Here is an 8,922-nt window from a genome sequence, read left to right on the forward strand (position 1 = left end):
TGGCTTCTGTGTTGGCAAGAATTGGACTCAGCTACTTTGAGCTGCAAAGTGGGTGCAAAGTATTTCAGCTTCAACACAAAATACAACATCCAGAGGATCTAGGAATAAAATGAAATTGAGTTGAAGCCTGTCAGAAATAGGCTAGAGTACTTGTTTTTAGAAATAATTTTCAAGTCTCAAGGAATTCCCACATAAATACTCTTATACCTACAAATGTTAATGTGATCACAAAATTATAGATTTTATTGTTTAGTCGCTAAGTCATGTCTGACTCTTTTGTGACCCCATGGACTGTAGCCACCAGGCTCTTCCGTTCATGGGGTTTCCCAGGCAAGAATACTGGTGTCAGTTGCCATTTCCTTCTCTGGGGTATTTTCCCAACACAGGGGTTGAACCCTCATCTCCTGTATTGGCAGGAAGATTCTTTACCACTGAGCCACACCAGGGAATTCCTAATTTATAGATAGGAAAGTGAAAGTGAAAAGTGAAGTTGCTCAGTCATGTCCAACTCTTTGCAACCCCATAGACTGTAGCCTATCCAGGGCTTCTGTCCACGGGATTCTTCAGGCAAGAATACTGGAGTGGGTTGCCATTTCCTTCTCCAGGGAATCTTCCCAACCCAGGGATCGAACCTGGGTCTACTGCATTGTAGGCAGATGCTTTACCATCTGAGCCACCAGGGAAGCCCAAAATTTATAGATATAGTAATCCAAAAATGATTGTCAATCATTTGATTACTGGGGATATTTATTAGCCAAAGTGTGTTTCTCTCTAGAGAAACCAACTCTCTCTAGAGACACCAACTCTAATGTAAGTTGGTAGTGTAGGCAGAGAAAATTTAGCTTCTTTTTTATTTTTATTTCATACCTGACTTCTAAACCATATCCAGTGTATTAGTGCAAGTTCTCCAAGACACTAAGACAGGATTAAACATGCGAGAATTTTATGAGAGAAATACCCTTGAGAGAAAGAATCTGAGAAGACTAGGAGAACCATCAGGCCATGAAAGCACACATGAGCTTGCATGAAGGAGAGAGGAAGGAAGGTTAGGTGGAAATGACCTCCATGGCTGTGAAGTCCAAGGAAGGGTCTGCAATGCTCTCAGTGAGTCTCTGAAGCAGAGTCAGCCATCAAAAGGGTCTGACGCTATCAAGAAATAGGCCTTCCTCTGTGCTCCTGTCTGAGAACAGTTCAGAGCAAGTGTGACCTTAGCACCAACACAGTCATGGAGTTCAGAGCCCAGCAGCTGGGGTCTTGGTCAGCTAGGTTCCCTGTAGCTGAAGGTCTGCAAAGCACACTCTCATGGCCATCACACCTAACATGACCAAAACCTTTATCATACATGTCCACTCTACAAGTAGCTAATGAGATTTAGACTATGTGATTTTCCCCCCTCTATTTAAAACTAAAATGACTTCTTACCCAAACTTTCTTGAAAAAGAAGTTACGGTTAGCTTACTTTTCCTGAAATTAACACCTTTCTTTCCTTTTCAGAATTTTTTATAGTAGGTCCTTGTTGGTTACCTATTTTAAATATAGCAGTATATGCATGTCAAGAAGCCATATAAAACAAACATAAGAAATTTCTGTTAAGTAGTTGGCTTATACCAAAAAATGTGATTTATTTTTCTTAAGATAGACTTGGTTAATTTAAATTTATAAATTGATTTAGCCAATGTTATTTGCAACTTGAAAATTATTGACAGTACAATCAGTATAGCTACTAAACCATAAGACAAGAGAATATGAATAAAAGTATCTCTTAAGATAGTTTTTTATACAAACCTTTGAAACAATTATTTTTTTCCTGAGTAACACTTACTAGGCGCCTAGGCCTAACAGTTATGAAATTATTATACATATATGTTAGCTTTTAAAAATCTCTTTTATTTACCTACTTATGCATAAAATTGTCATTTTTTAAACTAGGAGTATACAATAAAATAAATGAAACTTCTACTTGTTTTTCTAACGCACAATTACTCACTTCAGGAGTTAACAAGGAAAACACACGTGCATTTAATTTTCAACTAAAATGAGATGATTTTAATCCCTGCTCATAACGATTATTACACAATTCAAAGCTTGCTCACATATGTAATGAGTAGAAAACTGCAACAAGATGTTCTCTGCCTTCCTATGAATGAAAGAACACTCTTCTTTCCCAGAAATCCAGAACTTGTCTAGGGGAAGATCAGTAAGCCTCATTCTGACTGCATGATCAGACCACAGCTCACCAAGCTCTTACTCTTCTCTCCAAGTCAAGTTCTCAAGCTGAGCAAAAGATTCAAAGAAAGTGTCTCTCTCCCCTGTTGGAAGAAAGAGATAATACTGTTCCATTTTGTTCTGTGGTTCCTCCGTGCTAAGTTCTTCAGTCATGTCCACCTCTGTGTAACCCAAAGGACTTAGCCCACCAGGCTCCTCTGTCCATGGGATTCTCCAGGCAGGAATACTGGAGTGGGTAGCCATTTCCTTCTCCAGGGGATCTTCCTGACGCAGGGATCTAACCCATGTCTCTTATGTCTCCTTCATTGGCAAGCAGATTTTTTATAATTAGCGTCACTTGGGAAGCTCCATGGTTCTTCTGGGTGATTTCAGTGGCTCAGACGGTAAAGAGTCTGCCTGTAGTGCGGGAGACCCAGGTTCAATCCCTGGGTCGGGAAGATTCCCTGGAGAAGGAAATGGCAACCCATTCCAGTATCCTTGCCTGGAAAATCCCATCGATGGAGGAGCCTAGCAGGCTACAGTCCATGGGGTCGCACAGTCAGACACGGCTGAGTGTCCACTTTCACTTTAAGTCTGGCTGATAATCTCTGCTCTCAAACCCCAGCAGCAGTGAGAGAATTTCAAAATTTCCTATTGCACTATAATTTTTCCAGAGATTCAGATTTTTATAAATCAAAGAATCTTGTTACTTGAAATAAAACTTTCTTTAGGGCCTTGTGGACACTTGTTCAGCAGGTTCATGTGACGAAAAATGCCTGCTAAGTAGCTAGTTGCTATAACCTTTCCTTCATCAAAACACCCCACAAAAATCTGGCCTACTGTTTCTTGAAAATTCTCCTATAATTCACATTTTAGCTAAAACACATGTTGCAAACTCTTCCTCTGCTTAGTCACATATTTTTATATATAATAGGTTTATGTGATCCTCTTAGAAATGATAACACAATTTTAAGACATTCTGTAATGAGCTGATCTTTAATAAAATTAATCATTTTGTACCATCATTTAGAAACTTTTTCATTTCATCTATAAGAGTTTTTTTGACATTAGTACCTCTCTCTAAAGAAAGCTCTGTGTTGCAATAACTTCAGATCCAAGAAACTCAACAAACCCAAGCACAAGAACTAAGAAGAAAGTTATGTCAAGGTACATCAGACTTCTCCAAACTGGTGGTAAAGAAAAGATCCTAGCAACTAGAGAAAAGGCTTGTTAGATACAGAGAAACAAAGGTAAATATGACATTAGATTTCTCATCAGAAACTATACAGAAGAGAGGTGGGTAGAGTAAAATCTTGAAAGTAGTGAAAGAAAAAGCTGTCAGAATACTATAGCTCCCAAAATATCTTTTAAAAATGAAGACAAAACACTTTTCAGATGTATAAAAACCAACCAATTTCATCAGCAATAGGGCCACATTACAAGAAATGGTAAAGGAAATTCTTTGGTCAGAAGACAAATGACACAAGGCAGACATATGAATCTATAGAAAGAAGTAGAGTATTAGAAAAAGTAACTCCATGGTTAAACATATAAGAATTTTTTCTTTTAATTTAATGTTCTTATTGTTAAAATCTGTAATTAAAACTAATTACAAAGTAATATGTGGTCTATAACATTTGCGAAAGTAAAGTATATTACAACAATAAGTGCAAACGTAGAGAAGGGAGAAATGGAAGTAAACTATTGAAATGTTCTTATACTATACATGAGGTGGTATAATACCATTTGAAGATATACTGTGATAAATTAAAAATACATATGTACACCCTAAAGCAACAACTAAACTAACAGAAGAGTTACAGCTTAAAAGCAACCAATGAGATAAAATAGAATCAGAAAAGGTCTAATCTAAGAAAAGTCAGGAAAAGCAGAAAAAGTTTAAAAAAAAAAGGTTCTTGTTGGAAAACAAATAGCAAAATTATATATTTAAACTTAACCACATTAATAAACACATTAAATGAAAATGATCTCAATACCCCAATTAAAAAACAGAGATATATTGACTTTGAAAATACTATCCAATTATATGCTACTTTTACAAGAAGTCTACTTCAAATATAAAGACACAAACAGGTTAAAGGTAAAAGTAAAGAAAAAGATATACTGTGCTAACACTAATCAAAAGAAAGTATCAGAGGAAACAAATTTAGGGGCAGAGAATAATACTAGAGATAAAAAGGTCATTTCCTGTGGATAATGGGGTCATTTCATCAAGATCACATAGCAATCCCAACTGTTTTTGTATATAATAACGGAACTTTAATTATATGGAACAAAACTTGACAGAATTGAACAGATAAATCAACAAATCCAGAGTTGTTATGAGCGATTTCAGTATGTCTTTTTGAATTATTGATAGACCAAGTAGATGGAAAATCAGTAAAGATATAGAAAATGTGAAGAGTACTATCAAACAACTTGACATTTATAAAACACTCTACCCAACAGCAAAATAGATATTATTTTCAAATGCACACAAAACATCTACCAAGACAGACCATATTCTGGGCTAGAAAACAAGTCTCAATAAGGTTTGTTATTTAGTCACAAAGTCCTGTCTGACTCTTGTGACCCCATGGATTTGTAGGCCTCCAAGCTTCCCTGTCCAGGGGCAAGAATACTAGAGTGGGTTGCCATTTCCTTCTCTAGGGTATCTCCCTGACCCAGAGATTGAACCCACATCTCCTGCATTGGCATGTGAGTTCTTTACTACTGAGCCATAAGATGAATCAATTCATACAAAGAAAGTGTTTTGAACAAAATAGAATTAAATTAGAAATCAATAGCAGAAAAATCTCTGCAAAATCACCAAGTATTTGGAAATTAAGTAATATACTCCAAGATAACTCATGGATCAAGGATAAAAATTCAGAATAAAGTTAGAAAGTAGTTTAAATGACATGAAAATTGAAGACATCAAAATTTCTGGGATGCCACTAAAGTGGTGCCTAGGGAAAACACAGTGCTAAATGCTTATATTAGAAAAGGAGCTCTCAAATTAATAACCTCAGCTTCCACATTAAGAAAACAGAAAAAAAAAAGTAAATTAAGCCCCAAGTAAGTAGAAGAAAGGGAATAATAAAGATCAAGGTGGAAGTCAATGAAGTAGAAAAACAATAGAAAAAAAATCCATAAGACTAAAAGCTAATTTTTTGAGAAGATCAATAAAATTGATAAACCTCTAAACAGACTGATAAGAACAAAAAGTAAGCACAAACCGGCAGTTACAGGAATGGGAAGAGTGACATTATTAGGGATTTTACAGATATTTAAAGGAAAATGAGAGAATATTTATTGACAACTTTATGCCAGTAAAATTTAACACATTAGAAAAAACACCTTGCAAGACATAAATTACAAGGCTAAGTCAAAAAGAAATAGATTAGGTGAAAGGCCATATATCTACTTTTTAAATTAAATTTCTAGTTAAAAACCTTCCCATAAAAAAATTCCCAGGCCCAGATGGCTTCTGGAGTGAATTCTACCAAATGTTTAAGGAAGAAATAATATCAAGTCTACACATATTCTTCCAGAAATTGAAAAACAGGGACTATTTCCCAACTCATTCTATGAAGCCAGCATTGACCTGAGATACAAACTAGAGAAAGACATTAGAAGAAAGCAAAACTATGGCCTAATGGCCCTCTTGAACTCAGGTGCAGAAATTCTAAACAAACTTTTAGCAAACCAAATTCAAAATATATAAAGGATAACACATAATGACCAAATGGATTTTATCTTATTCTCTAGGATGCTTTTTCCATCTGAGACTATGTTCTCAATGTCACATGCAGGCGATCCTGTTGACAGACCATCTGAGCATCTAGCCAAAGGGCAACATTAACTGTCAGCCAAGGGAGTGAACTATTTTAGACTCCAGCCCAAATGAGCCACATTATAACCACAATTCCAACTGATATCTCACTGCAAATGCATGAGATACCTCATTTGAAAACTGCCCATCTGAGCTTATCCTGAATTCTTGACCACAAAAGTGCTCAAAAATTAAAAATAAAATAAGATTATCATTTTAACCCACAAAAACAGGAACAGAAATAGGGAGCTTTCAGTGAAATAGCTTTTTGCCCAAAGAATTCTATAAACAGAAGACCCTGCTGGGCTACAGTCCATGGGATCACAAAGAGTTGGATATGACTGAGTGACTCACTTTCACTTTCACTACCCTAAACAAGTGAAGTTCTCCTAGGGATAAACATACTCATTTAGATAATCTTTCCTCACAGATTTTTAGGATTTCACTCTTAAATATAAATGGCTAGCCAAAGATAATAAATACAATAAAATGAGAAAAACAAACCAGAAAACAGAACCCCCTAAAATCAGAGACAATGTGCAGAATAATGGGTAAGTTAATTTTTTATATTTAAAAAAAATCTGCAGAGAGATGAGAGGATACTCGACACATTAAAAAAACAGAGAGACAGTTCTATGGGGAAAAAAAAACCAGGATGTATTAGTTTCCTATTGCTGCTATGACAAATTATCACACCCTTAGTGGTTTCAGTTCAGTTCAGTCGCTCAGTTGTGTCCGACTCTTTGTGACCCCATGAACCCCAGCACGCCAGGCCTCCCTGCCCATCACAACTCATGGAGTCCACCCAAACCTATGTCCATTGAATCAGTAATGCCATCCAACCATCTCAGCCTCTGTCATCCCCTTCTCCTCCTGCCCTCAATCTTTCCCAGCATCAGGGTCTTTTCAAATGAGTCAGCTCTTTGCATCAGGTGGCCAAAGTACTAAGGTTTCAGCTTCAGCATCAGTCCTTCCAATGAACACCCAGGACTGATCTTTAGGATGGACTGGTTGGATCTCCTTGCAGCCCAAGGGACTCTCAAGAATCTTCTCCAGCACCACAGTTCAAAAGCATCAATTCTTCAGCGCTTAGCTTTCTTTATAGTCCAACTCTCACATCCATACATGACCACTGGAAAAACTATAGCCTTGACTAGACAGACCTTTGTTGACAAAATAATGTCTCTGCTTTTTAATATGCTATCTAAGTTGGTCATAACTTTCCTTCCAAGGAGTAAGCGTCTTTTAATTTCATGGCTGCAGTCACCATCGGCTGTGATTTCGGAGCCCCCCCAAAATAAAGTCTGACACTGTTTCCACTGTTTCCCCATCTATCTGCCATGAAGTGATGGGACCAGATGCCATGTTCTTAGTTTTTTGAACGTTGAGCTTTAAGCCAACTTTTTCACTCTCCTCTTTCACTTTCATCAAGAGGCTCTTTAGTTCTTCTTCACTTTCTGCCATAAGGGTGGTGTCCTCTGCTTATCTGAGGTTATTGATACTTCTCCCGGCAATCTTGATTCCAGCTTGTGCTTCCTCCAGCCCAGCGTTTCTCATGATGTACTCTGCATATAAGTTAAATAAGCAGGGTGACAATATACAGCCTTGACGTGCTCCTTTTCCTATTTGGAAACAGTTCCATGTCCAGTTCTAAGTGTTGCTTCCTGACCTGCATACAGGTTTCTCAAGAGGCAGGTCAGGTGGTCTGGTATTCCCAGCTCTTTCAGGATTTTCCACAGTTTATTGTGATCCACACAGTCAAAAGCAAAGTGGTTTAAAACAACACAAATATATGAGTTTATAGTTCTGGAGGTCAGAAGTCCAAAATCAGTCTGACTGGGCTGAAGTCAAGGTGTCAGAAGGGCTGGATCTTCTAGGAGGCTCTGTGGAGAGAATCTATTTCCTTGTCTTTTTCACCATATAAGAAACACTACATTCTTTGGCTCATGACCCTTTCCTTGCATCACTCCAACCTCTTGTTTCTGTCATTGCATTTCCTACTACTGACTCTAATCCCCCTACTTACCTTTTATAAGGCCCCTTGTGATTATATCACTAGACGCATTCAGGTAACCCAGGACAATCTTCCCATCTGAGGAACCTAACCTTAGAATCTACAAGTCCCTTTTACCATGTAAGGTCACATGTTCACAAGTTCCAGGAATTAGGTTGTGGATATCTTTGAATGTGGAGACAATATTTGAAACCACATAAAAAGTATTGAAAATAACTGTTGGGTCTGGGGATAGAGACCTAGGGATAGGAAAGGGATTTGCTGTTACTAATCTTACAATATTCTTTGACTTTTAAAACTATGCCCATTTTTCCTTTGCATCAATATATATTGATTCATGAATAAAATTTTTTAAGTATTAAATGTATATATACCAAAATGTTAGCTATGGTTTTCTTTACATATGTTTCTTAATTTTACCTTCATTATTATCCAAAGTTTTATAATAAGCACACAATCATTTTATAATGGGAAAAATCAACCATTTAAAATTTATATAATTTTTAACTTTTCAAAGTAAATTAAGTTCATGATATAAATGAATAGCCACATATTCATATCTGCCATATAAAAGGTACTTTAAAAGCTGAGGTAGCTATGACTACTAGACTATGTTTTTCTTTTTTAATTTTTTCTTTTTCTTTGGCCTCGCTACAAAGCATGTGGGATCTGAGTTCCCCTGAAGTTGAAGCATGGTATGTTTTTTATATTTCTTGAGAGAAGTTTAAAAAAAAAATTCAGTCTTTCCAGTGAAGGATATGACTGATAGAATCAATTGTTAGAAATAACTATTGATCAAGACATAAACAATCATTAGAAGTTAGAGTTTTAAAAGATTTGTGAAGAAGAGACACTTTATTCCAATAAA

At 36.6% G+C, this 8,922-nt stretch overlaps 1 non-coding gene across 1 annotated transcript; it reads right to left on the reverse strand.

The window, feature by feature from the left end:
• Positions 1 to 611: 611 nt before the first annotated feature.
• TRNAC-ACA (transfer RNA cysteine (anticodon ACA)) lies at positions 612 to 683 on the reverse strand. The gene has a single exon. It is a non-coding gene; the product is annotated as a tRNA-Cys (tRNA).
• Between the last annotated feature and the right edge of the window lie 8,239 nt (positions 684 to 8,922).

This window comes from Muntiacus reevesi, chromosome 16 (assembly GCF_963930625.1).
Source record: "Muntiacus reevesi chromosome 16, mMunRee1.1, whole genome shotgun sequence".
In the NCBI taxonomy this organism is placed as follows: domain Eukaryota; kingdom Metazoa; phylum Chordata; class Mammalia; order Artiodactyla; family Cervidae; genus Muntiacus; species Muntiacus reevesi.